The 10,856-nt window shown below is 36.3% G+C and overlaps 1 pseudogene; it reads right to left on the reverse strand.

Moving 5' to 3' along the window:
- Positions 1 to 9,732: 9,732 nt before the first annotated feature.
- On the reverse strand, positions 9,733 to 10,510 carry LOC119259675 (SIN3-HDAC complex-associated factor-like; annotated as a pseudogene).
- Between the last annotated feature and the right edge of the window lie 346 nt (positions 10,511 to 10,856).

Below are 10,856 nucleotides of genomic sequence, written 5' to 3' on the forward strand. Positions count from 1 at the left end.
TCCTATGACACTGTGATTAGTAAAGGGAAATAGAAGGGCTAGACATGGCTGCCATGTGCCATGACTGCTAGACATGGCACTTCTGTTTCTGTTTTTTTTACAAGATTTATTTTATTTATTTATACAAGCACTGGGCACAGTCAGAAGCGCAGGAGGGTGAAAGAATTCACTAGAGCCAGAGCGGGGAGCAGAACAGGCAGAGTGACGGAATACACTGCTGAGAGGAGCAGCGGGCAGCAGGAGAGGTCTGTGCCCCATATGGGACCTTCGCTGGCAGCTGGGATCGAACCGGCGCTGCAGAGGCTGAGGGCAGCTCTCAACAGCTGCGCCACCCGGGAGGCCCCAGCACTTCTGTTCTTTTAAAGGTGAAGCTCATCAACTAATCAATACCCACAATATTAACCTGTAGAGGTCATGGCCCAGCCAGAGCTTATTCATCCAGTGGTACATATTCTATAATTCCTGCTCTACTTACATAACGATAATTTTACTTTTCTCAGAAACCCCTAGTACTTTTAAAAATCATTGAGCAACCCAAAGAATTTTATTTATTTATTTATTTGTTTGTTTGTTTATTTATTTATTTTTGTATCTATGTTTATTTTACCATACCTAAAATGCTGTGACCCTTCTGCTAACTTGAGAACATCAGTCAAAGTCCCTTTGGAAGTTAGCAAGCCGGGGCCTTCCTTTGTCAGACATAGGGAATACTTGGGAATAATGTGCTACTATCTGTTGTATTTTTAGGAAGGTAAAATTTGAGCTAGAGAAAAATGCTTCTTAAAGTTAGTCTTTTAATGATCATTCTGTCATTATTCAGCAGTAGCCTTGTCATTATGGGTTTATAGATTCCTATAAGACTCCTAAGCTATTTGTTATCATATCCAGACAATTGTTACTGTTAATGATGCTGCTACTATTACTGCTGTTACGACTACAACTACCACCACCACCACCTCCAATATTAATTTTCCATTCACTACCTGCCCATCCCTATTATAAGTAGCTGTTATCTCACTCAAATATGACAAGCTACCACTTCATTTCTCTCTTATATTTAGCAAGAAAAAAAAAAGGTATGCCAATGAATTTAAGTGTGCATGCCTGTGCTTCTAAGCTTGAATCAGAAAATCTAGTAATGATGTCCTTACAGGAAATAAAGTTTGTTTTTTTTTTTCCAAATTATGAAAAAGGTAGTAGGCAATCAGAGTCCAACTTGGTTTTGGATCCAGTTATGGTTTTTCAGCCTCTCCCTTTGTATGAAGCTTCACAGGAACACTAACAAAGTCCTACTGAGTATCAGAAAATCTTCCATTTAATCAGTATATCTTGAAAATTGGTTTTGTATTACTGTGAAGAAACTAAAACAAGATTTTATTTTGTATTCGTGTGGAGATAATTATGTAAAGCTAATTCCATTTCAGGACAGAAAGCACAACATTACTTCTGCTGAAGACATTAGCAAATTAAGCCATCCTCTATGATCTGCTTATAAAGATGGTGACGGATGTCACAGATCGTAGATTCATTTTATAATATTATTTTAGTAAAATGTTGGGAAATAGGAAAGTAGGCATTCTTAAGTTACATTTATAATACTTTCTGTAGGTAAATTTGTTCTCTTGAATCTTAATGCTTAATCATTTCTTTGAATGCTCTATGATTTGCTAACCCTATTTATAAACCAATTGCTTTTTACCACTTTCTTAAGGTATGCTGCTCCTGAATCTCACGTATGGAAGAGGATCTAATTTTTAATTTGTGAGAACTTGTCTCATAGAGTCCTACACAGAATGAAATCAAAATAATTTATGGTAAACCCTACATGTATAATGGATTCCAATTAAAGCAATTGACTGATATGAACACTGATGCCTTCATTACATTTCCTAATCTCTTACATATTTAGTAAATTCCTACAATTAAAATGCTAAAATTATTTTTAAAAATAAAATATAAATGTGCTCTTATCACATGATTTGGGTAAAATTTTACTTGAAGTGATAGTGCTTCATGTTTCCCACAAGGTATTTGTTCTTAAAAAAATTAAGTGCAATTCATTCAAATGAGTGCAAGTGATATGATAAATTTCTTTAATATTATCTTCATGCTGACAACTCTTTAAAATAAAAAGGAACATGCTGACTCCAGGGTTGAATGAGATTAAGTGCAACTCTGAATCACCCCTAAATTCTTTGGTTCAAAGATGAGATTGCTTCTCCAAAAACTAGGTGATTGAGAGGATACATATGTGATTTAGTCTCATTCACATAGTATCGCTATATTTTCTCCTCTGTTTACCAGTCACTGCTCAATGGTAAGGGATGTAGAAGCAAATAAAACACTCTTCCCATCTTCAAATACTTGTCTAGGTGCAGAAGAAATTGTCCCCTACCCCTCTGGGTTCTTCTAAGACTGGGTGAGTAATTGAAACAGAATCAGATAGTTTAACAAAGGAAGATCCATCGATTTAATAACATACATCTGGAGAATTTACATCACTTTAAATTCTAAAGAATAATGGAGCAGGGCCTTCCAGGTGGTGCAGGGGTTAAAGCCTCAACGCTATCAAGCTATCACCAGCCACTGCAGCATGAGTTAGATCCACGCCCAGAGTGCTAACCCACATGGCACAGCAGATCTCTCCTGTTTTGCCTGCTGCTCCCCTCAGCATTGTATTTCAGTCTGCCTGTTCTGCTCCCCACGCTGTCCCTGGTGAATCCTCTCACCCTCCACACCTCTGGCCTACACCCCTGTTCTTGTACCCATAAATAAATAAAATAAATCTTTAAAAAAAAAAAGCATAATGGAGTAGACCAGAATTTTTTTTTCTCCTTGTTTTTTAGAACCTATGGTAACTAGGAGAAAAGGTGATTTAATGTGACAAAGAAGGGCATTATGTAATCCTTAGTGTGTGAGTAAATGTGAGATTCTTAGAGAGGACAAATTCACTGACAAACTTATACTGGGTGACACTCCCCCAACTGCATTCCTCAGTGTCATTAAAAGGAGAGCAGCAACTTCTTCTTCAACTAGGAAAAGTGTAGAAGTGTAGAAAGAGATGCTTTCTTCTTCAATTAGGGAAGAATGGAGGATTTAGGTAAGAACAGAAACTTTTCTTCAGGACTCTTGCTGCCTTCAAAGCAAAACAACCTGCATTATTTTTAAGTAAAAATAACAGACTTGCAAAATTCACAGAGCCTTGATAGACCTCTAGTTCCCATACCAAAGTGACCACAGAGGCCTATTCTGGGCCTAAACAAGACTATCTAACCTTCTTTGTGAGATTGTCCCTACATATTTTGTAGTCCAGTTAAAAGACATAAATTTTATTCAACAGCTAATTATAATGTAATATATACCCCATAAACACAGTAAACATACATTAACATTCTAAAGAATTCAGGATTAATCACCGTTTGGGAATTAGAAATTGTACACAATTAGAAATTGTATAAGGACACAGAATTTGAACTATACTTTGAAACTTGATGAAAAGATGTCCTCTGAACATAAGTAGTTAAGCAGCTTTACCTGTGTTTATTCACATAGAGTCAATCACTGAATAACTCCATTTTCTAAATTGTGCCTTATGTGAGACACACTGTCATCCCTCTAGTACCTGACAGGAAGGATACTGCATTATGACACAGTGCATATAATCAAAGAGAAAATATTATTCTTCAGAACATTAATAACCCCTTGTAATTCTCTAGGCTTACATCTTTAATTAAAATGGAATATTTATTACCTCATTCTAACAGAGTAAACCTCTGTGAGATACACAAGGCAATTTTAGATAATCCTGCGAAATAAGTAAGGTCGATTTTAAAGATTTGAAAACTGAGACCAAAGGAGTTATAAGCCCAAATAATTCTTGACCACAGCCTGGGAATTCAGTCTAGGTATTTTAACTCCTATTTAAAAGTCTCCTTTTGCCATACCCCATTGCCTGTACAAATAGGTTTAACATTTGGATACTATGTTTCTGTTATTAAAGTAGATCACCACTTATCTTATATAGGAGGTAGAAAATAGGTTTAAGCCTCTCCATGGGAGCTGTTAACCTGGAAAGGAAGGAAATGCATCACAGGTGAAAGACAGCTGAGCAATGTGACCTCCTGCTAATTTGAGGTGGTGTTCATTTGGGTGGGATTTGACATTTCTGGGTAGATGTATATTTGTGATTGATATTTCATTCTTTAAAGCACAGCCTTTAAAACAGCTGTGAAATGTCAAGTTATTAATTTACACATTGCAAAATGTAGTGTTAGGAAACCGATTTACGTCTTTCTAAATTCAACCCCAGGGATACCAGGCTTTTGAGATCAGCACATCATGAAGATTATCCCAACAGCATAGCTCTAAAAATTGCTTCTTGACTTTCAGCTCTGCATACAGGCAAAGGGAGGAGAAAGGTCCTGAGGTCTAGTTACAGAAGGAGGTACACTTTGCCAGGCAGTTCACCAGGCTTGGCGTGTCTTTCTTCCTTCCTACTTTTTGGCTTAGAGTTTTTTATAACTTAGGGGGAAAAGTATGGGACTGACAATTCAATGGGTTCCTGTTTGTTTATTTATTTTTTATTTTTGTATAAAAAAACAGTGGATTAGGCCAGAGGTGTAGGATGTGAGAGGATTCACCAGAGACAAAGTGGGAAACAGAACAGGCAGATTTACTGACATACACTGCAAAGGGAAGAGCTGGTGAGACAGGAGAGGTTTGCTGGGCCATACATGGGTTAGCTCCCTAGCCCGGGATCCAACTCAGGCTGAAGTGGTCATAGCAATAGCACTGAGATTTAACGTGTAGGCCAACAGAGAGGCTCTTGGATTCCTGTCTAATATAATACAACTACTTCCTAAGAGGAGAGCTTCATTTTAAAGAACATGTATAACCTATTTTACACATGGTCTTCCTGAAATATCTTCATGGATTTTTCTGCACAGTGAAGAAGCAGACCTAGAACGATAGCATAGTCAAACAATGACATAGCCCTGCATAGTTAGATACCTGCAACATTTTAATAAAAAATATTTTGAGAGAAAAATCCTTGATTTAATATGTAAATTCTATTGGAAACAATTCTTTGAATTTGTACTATAGTTGAAATATTATTTAATCACCCTCTACTTCTTTTTTTCATTTTCCAAGGTTTATATCCATTGCTTCATTAATTTTATATTAGATGAAATATCTGAATGTGTTTTATGATTCATCCATTAGTAAAGAAGTGGGAGACTAAAATAAATGAACGATTTTCTTTTCCTTAAAGATATAACCACATCCCTGACTCTCTGATATTTTAATTGAATAAAAACAACATTTATTTGGTCAGAAGCATATTTACATAAAAAATATGAAAACCTTGTTGAGAAATTTGAATTTCCATAGGAAAATAAAAATTTTTGACAAATCTAAAAAGATAGGAATAAATAAGATTTTAATCTCTGTTAAGAAATGGATGATGCTGAATATCATAAAAATGAGTAAAATGATAATGAAGGAATATAACCTAAGAGATTATTAATAACTATCCTTCTGGACGACTTAATCAGTTGCACAACATTAACAGGTTCAACACATTGAAATACAGTTGGTTATATATGTATGAAAAGGCAATTAAGATTTTTTAAAAATATGATTTTAAAAATCATTGTTTTCTATTTACTTAATATTATCATAATCATATTCATAATTTGATAGTGATTAAGAATTAATTGCAAGCAATTCATTTGAAATTATTTTAAATTATTAAAAGAGAAAAATATTTTTTAAAATCAAAATTATACTGACATCTCCTTTCCACCCCTAGCCACCCTTCATTATTTAATCAAGGATGAAAAAATACAAAACAAAAACATGACTTTGCTTATGGTGTTACAAAGACAATGTAGAAAATCAATATCTGATAATATATTTTTGAAATCTTTGATGAAAAATAACAAAGGACTATAAATTTTCCTCTTAATCTTTTTTTTTTTAATCTTTAAGGTATTTATCATTTGGTGAAGCTATAGCAACCTTTGGTAAAATTTCCATGAAAACAGATGATGTTGCAGTTATTATTTTAGTTATTTTATAGAAATAAAAAAAGTTAACATGGACATCAAATCTTTCCTATAGTCATTGAGCCAGAAAAATTAATTTTAGTGTTGCTCTGTGTACAATATTTAAACACAGAAACACTATGCTCTGTCATTCTCATCTTTATAAAAGTATGTTTCTCATTAGTGAAATGTTCATGTTTGCCTCCCTAACAGATGCTACTACTGTTTTTTTTCAGTGGTGGTAATTTCTCTTACTTCTAATCTGAAGCAAAATAATGCAATTAGTTTACTCTCTTGTTCAACTTATCCATATGGGTTGAAGTAATGAAATAAATAAATCAACTATAAAACACCAGTGTTGGCTGACATCAGGCAGCTGATGAAAGAGCAGACTTGACAGACAGGTGTGGTGTACATTGAATATATTTTTTGCCAAGAGGCTCTATAGAAAAAAGAAGAGAAAGCACAAGTTTCTGGGAAAATGTTATCTCTTCTATTGTTGACACAAGCTTGCATTAAGTAAAGTAATAAAATTATTCTTGTTTGTCCCATTTTAACATACAAATTTGGTAAAAATAAAAAGCAACCTTTTGGTCACAAATGGTAAGTGATAGAGGGGAAAGCATAATCATAAAATAAAAATAAAAATTCATATTTTCAATGTCACTTCTGTAATGCTTTGTTTTAGTTCCTTCTGTTTTTATTTTTCCTGAAATATGACACATTTTATAATTATGTATACATAAGCAACATTGCATAACATATACTAGCAACATTTACAGTTCTTGGTACATTCTAAGAACTTTACATATCTTAACTAATTTAATCTTCAAAATAATCTATTGGTTGGAAATAATTATATTCTTTACTTTAAATTATAACAAAGAGCTGGGTCTTTTTTACTCACAAATTTTATTTCTCTTCATTTGAAATATTTCTAACAAGACTAAATTGATTTATTAGTCTAATACAAATTTTGAGTGTAGAATCCAAAGGTATTAAAAGCATTGAACAAGTTTGTAGATTTCTAATATATTAACATAAAATGCATGATTGCATTCAATACATCCTATAGGTAAATTGAGGTGAAGAGGAAAAAAAGGTTGAGGTCTAGAGAAAATTAAATAAGTGAAAGTATAAATAAAGATATAACCCATATTGTAGCATATCTACCCAAATCTAGCACCAAAAGTGCTGCCAAAATACACCCCAAAATAAAACTATTTCAAATAACTCAGGAGGAAGATAATACTGATGAAGACTCCTGTCATATATCTCAAAGCTATGGGACAGCCTACCCCCTCACTGCTTATTCTGTGCATATGGTGGCTTGTGGGTTTTTTTCCCATAAAAAAATTATACGATTTTTAGTTTTGATTAAGAGCTACAAAGCCCTAGGATGCCCATAAAAAGTGGCTGGCTCCTTATTGTTAGTGACACTATCCAATTTTTAAAATTCATTTAAAATATAAACACTGAGTCATGATGCAGCAACAAAGTGTATGTCTCTCTCTGTTCCACCAGATAAGCTCTCCCATTTCCTTTATTTTCCCTCTAGTCTTAATAAATCTTGCTTTTATACATTCCAAGTGTAAACAACTTGGCTACAAAGATAACATCAGAATTGATGGCCACGCAATGATGTTCAAATAAGGGGTTTTTAGTGAAAAAATCTAGAACTGAAGAGCTCCACATTCAGGTTTTATTTATCATCTAATATCTCAATATTCAGAAAGTCTTACTAAAAGAAAATGAACCCATTTGGCGTTAACAAATATCTCTTTAACTCCACTCTACACAGAGAAAACATTCACAAGTCTCAACCAAAATAATTTATAGTTAAAAGTGAATTGTGCAGATTTTCAATGAAGTCACTAACCATGTAACCTACACAAGAGTTGATTATTTACAATTGGCAAACCCTCTAAGAAATGTCTCCCAAGAAGCATTAACCTTTCTATTTTTGTGGGCCATCCTGAAGACTTGCACATTTATTTTTCAGATAACTTCATGTTTTTATTTTTTTTAATTATATATTTATACATCCAAGAGCTGGGGTATAGGCCAGAGAAACAGGGGGTGAGAGGATTCACCAGAGACAGAGTGGGGAACTGAACAGGCAGACTGACTGAAATACACTGCTCAGGGGAGCAGGGGGCAAGACAGGAGGTCTGCTGCACCATGGGGGTTGCTCCCTGGCCGGCTGGGGATCGAAGTTGTGCTGCAGAGGCTGCAGATTGCTTCATGGTGTGGTGCTTAACCCCTTGTGCCACCAGTGAGGCCCTAGATGACTTCATGTTTTTAGAAGCGTGAATACCATGTGGTGATTCTTTGGCGCTTAACCTAAAAACTAGATATTTCCCCCAAAAGCACTTTTATTCTGCTTTAGAAGTTTTTCATTAGTTACTATCTTTATCAAATATCAATATTGGAGGAGGTGACACAATATAGCATATATAGTCATGTTATAGCCTGTGTATGTATGTTACAGGGCAGGGAGAGGGGCAGCCCAGACCCTGCAAACCTGCCTGCTCTAAATGGGTTCTGCCAACTGCCTCATCAGCACAAAACACATGAGACTTTAATGGGAAGGAACTTTAATACAATTAGGAAAAAATACAGGAAAGGCAAAGTATCTAGTTTCTAAATCAAGCACCCAAAGTTACCCGTCCCCTCGTGGGCAAAACTCCATCCAAATGGGATTGGCCCAGAGCAAGGCCCCAAAGCCTGCCCCAAGTCTAAAGCATCTTCCAGTGGGGACCCACAGAAAAGGGTCAGAAACAATCAGACAAGTCTGGAGGGAAAAGCAAAATCAAAATCAAGACAAAAACCGCCATCGTCACCTCCCCACGGGTGTCTCACCCACGTCTGTGTCACTCAGCCCACGACCAAAAGGCCAGCGCAGATTCTTCACGTGTCTCTCGGCTCCATGTGCCTCCTCCAGGTCTCCTTCTGGCCGCATCCTGCTTCCTTCCTCAGTCTCCTCTGCAGCTTCTTCCCTCCCTGCTCAGCTCCAACCTCCCTTGGGCGGGACAGGAAACCTGGAACCTCCCCCTTTCCTGGGGACCACCCGGTTACATTTAAATATTACTTTTTCAAGATATTTTTGCCAGAAAACTCAGTCTGTTCTGCTTAATGTTCAGTAGTATGTGTGTGACTCATCAGGACCTCGGCAATACCTTAATATTTCAAAATTATTAAGTAATAATCTCTAGGAGCATGTATACTGTACTGAATTATGACAAATTTGTTATGAAGGAAGACACGTGTAGTCAGTCATCTTAAAAAATATTCCAACCACTACTTCTCAATATCGAAAGACTAAAAACTGGATGTATTTAGCATAAAAAAGTAGCATCTCTATCAATGAGATTCCCCTCGTTTCATTTATTAGGAGACTCAAAAAAAAACCCAAAAAAGACAAAGTGTACTTCAGAGGAGCATTTATTTTTCTTATGAAGTACTCAGAATTTTTAATATGGGCAATTCTTTTTTTTTTCTTTTAGTAGGCTAGAAACTGGCCTCAAGGTTTGTGAAACTGTAGGGAAAATAACGCATTCAAACCTATTCTACAAATTGTCTTTCAGCAGAATAGCTGGTTTACAAGTTGAAAATAGGAGGGTCATTTAGTTGTTTTGTTTTCTTTCCAAAGTGTAAACCTCTTTTGTTCCCCTTCTACAAAACGTTATTTACCACTGTGGAGTGGGCATGGAAGCAGCTCTGGCCCTGGTGTCTCTGGCTTCTCAGAGGCTACTTTCTTGTTGTGCAAGGCTTGACTATGGATAGATGCATGCAAAGAAGAGCTTCCTTGGAGGCCTTTACAGATAATCCCAGAACAGATTTTGCTCCTTTTGCAGTTTGTGAGATCTAAAAGAGAAAAACAAACACAAAACCTGACAATTCTATTAGAGCTGGGAGCCATCTCTGTATTTGAGCCATTTCCTGACTGGTTACACAAAAGGAGGTTGAGCAGGGGAAGCGCTTGAGAGGGTCCTATGAGCATCTGAATGGCGAGAATTCAATTCCTTCTGTAGTTAACTGATCTGGTTGGTTTTTGTTTGTTTTTGTCCTGATGCCTGATAACGTTTTCTATTTGTTTTCAGTGTGATCTTTAGATTATGTCCTGCCCTCATCTCTACCATATGATTTTGGGTTTGTTGTTGTTTTGGTTCTGCTAGTAATTACTTCCATCCTTTCACAAGCAGGACCTAGGCATTGCAGCTGTCTCCTGAGTGAGTCCCCTGCAACTCCAAACACCAGAAATCATTTTCATGGTGTTTACTGTCAGTGAATCAAGAACTGATAGATTTAGTTCTGCAAATTCAGCAATCTTCTATATTTCAGTGTATCTTTGGCTTGTGAAAAGCAAACGTCTTTTCTTCTGGACAATAGTCCTCCAGAAGCAGCCTTTCCAGGTGGCAAACATACTTACGGCCAAGACATTGTAATAGTGTGATAGCCATAAAAGGGGGAGGTTCCAGGTTCCCTGCCCCACACAAGGAAGGATGGAGCTGAGCAGTCAAGGGAAGCAACAAAAGACAGTGGGAAGGAATTAGGAGAAGGAAAAACAAGGAAGAGGAAAAAAAAAAATTAGAGGATGCACATGGAGTAGAGTGACATGTGAAGAAGCAGCCGTGCTTCTTTCTAGGCTTGGGACTTTATACCTGGAGCTTAGAGAACATGGAAGGAGACTGTTGTTGTTGTTGTTGTTGTTTAAAGATTTATTTGTTTATGCATACAAGAGCTGGGGTACAGGCCAGAGGTGTGTGTGTGGTGGGGGTGGGAGGCATGAGAGGATTCATCAGAGAC

Source organism: Talpa occidentalis, unplaced genomic scaffold, assembly GCF_014898055.3.
Source record: "Talpa occidentalis isolate TD23 unplaced genomic scaffold, MPIMG_talOcc4v2.1 talOcc4.5, whole genome shotgun sequence".
Classification (NCBI taxonomy): domain Eukaryota; kingdom Metazoa; phylum Chordata; class Mammalia; order Eulipotyphla; family Talpidae; genus Talpa; species Talpa occidentalis.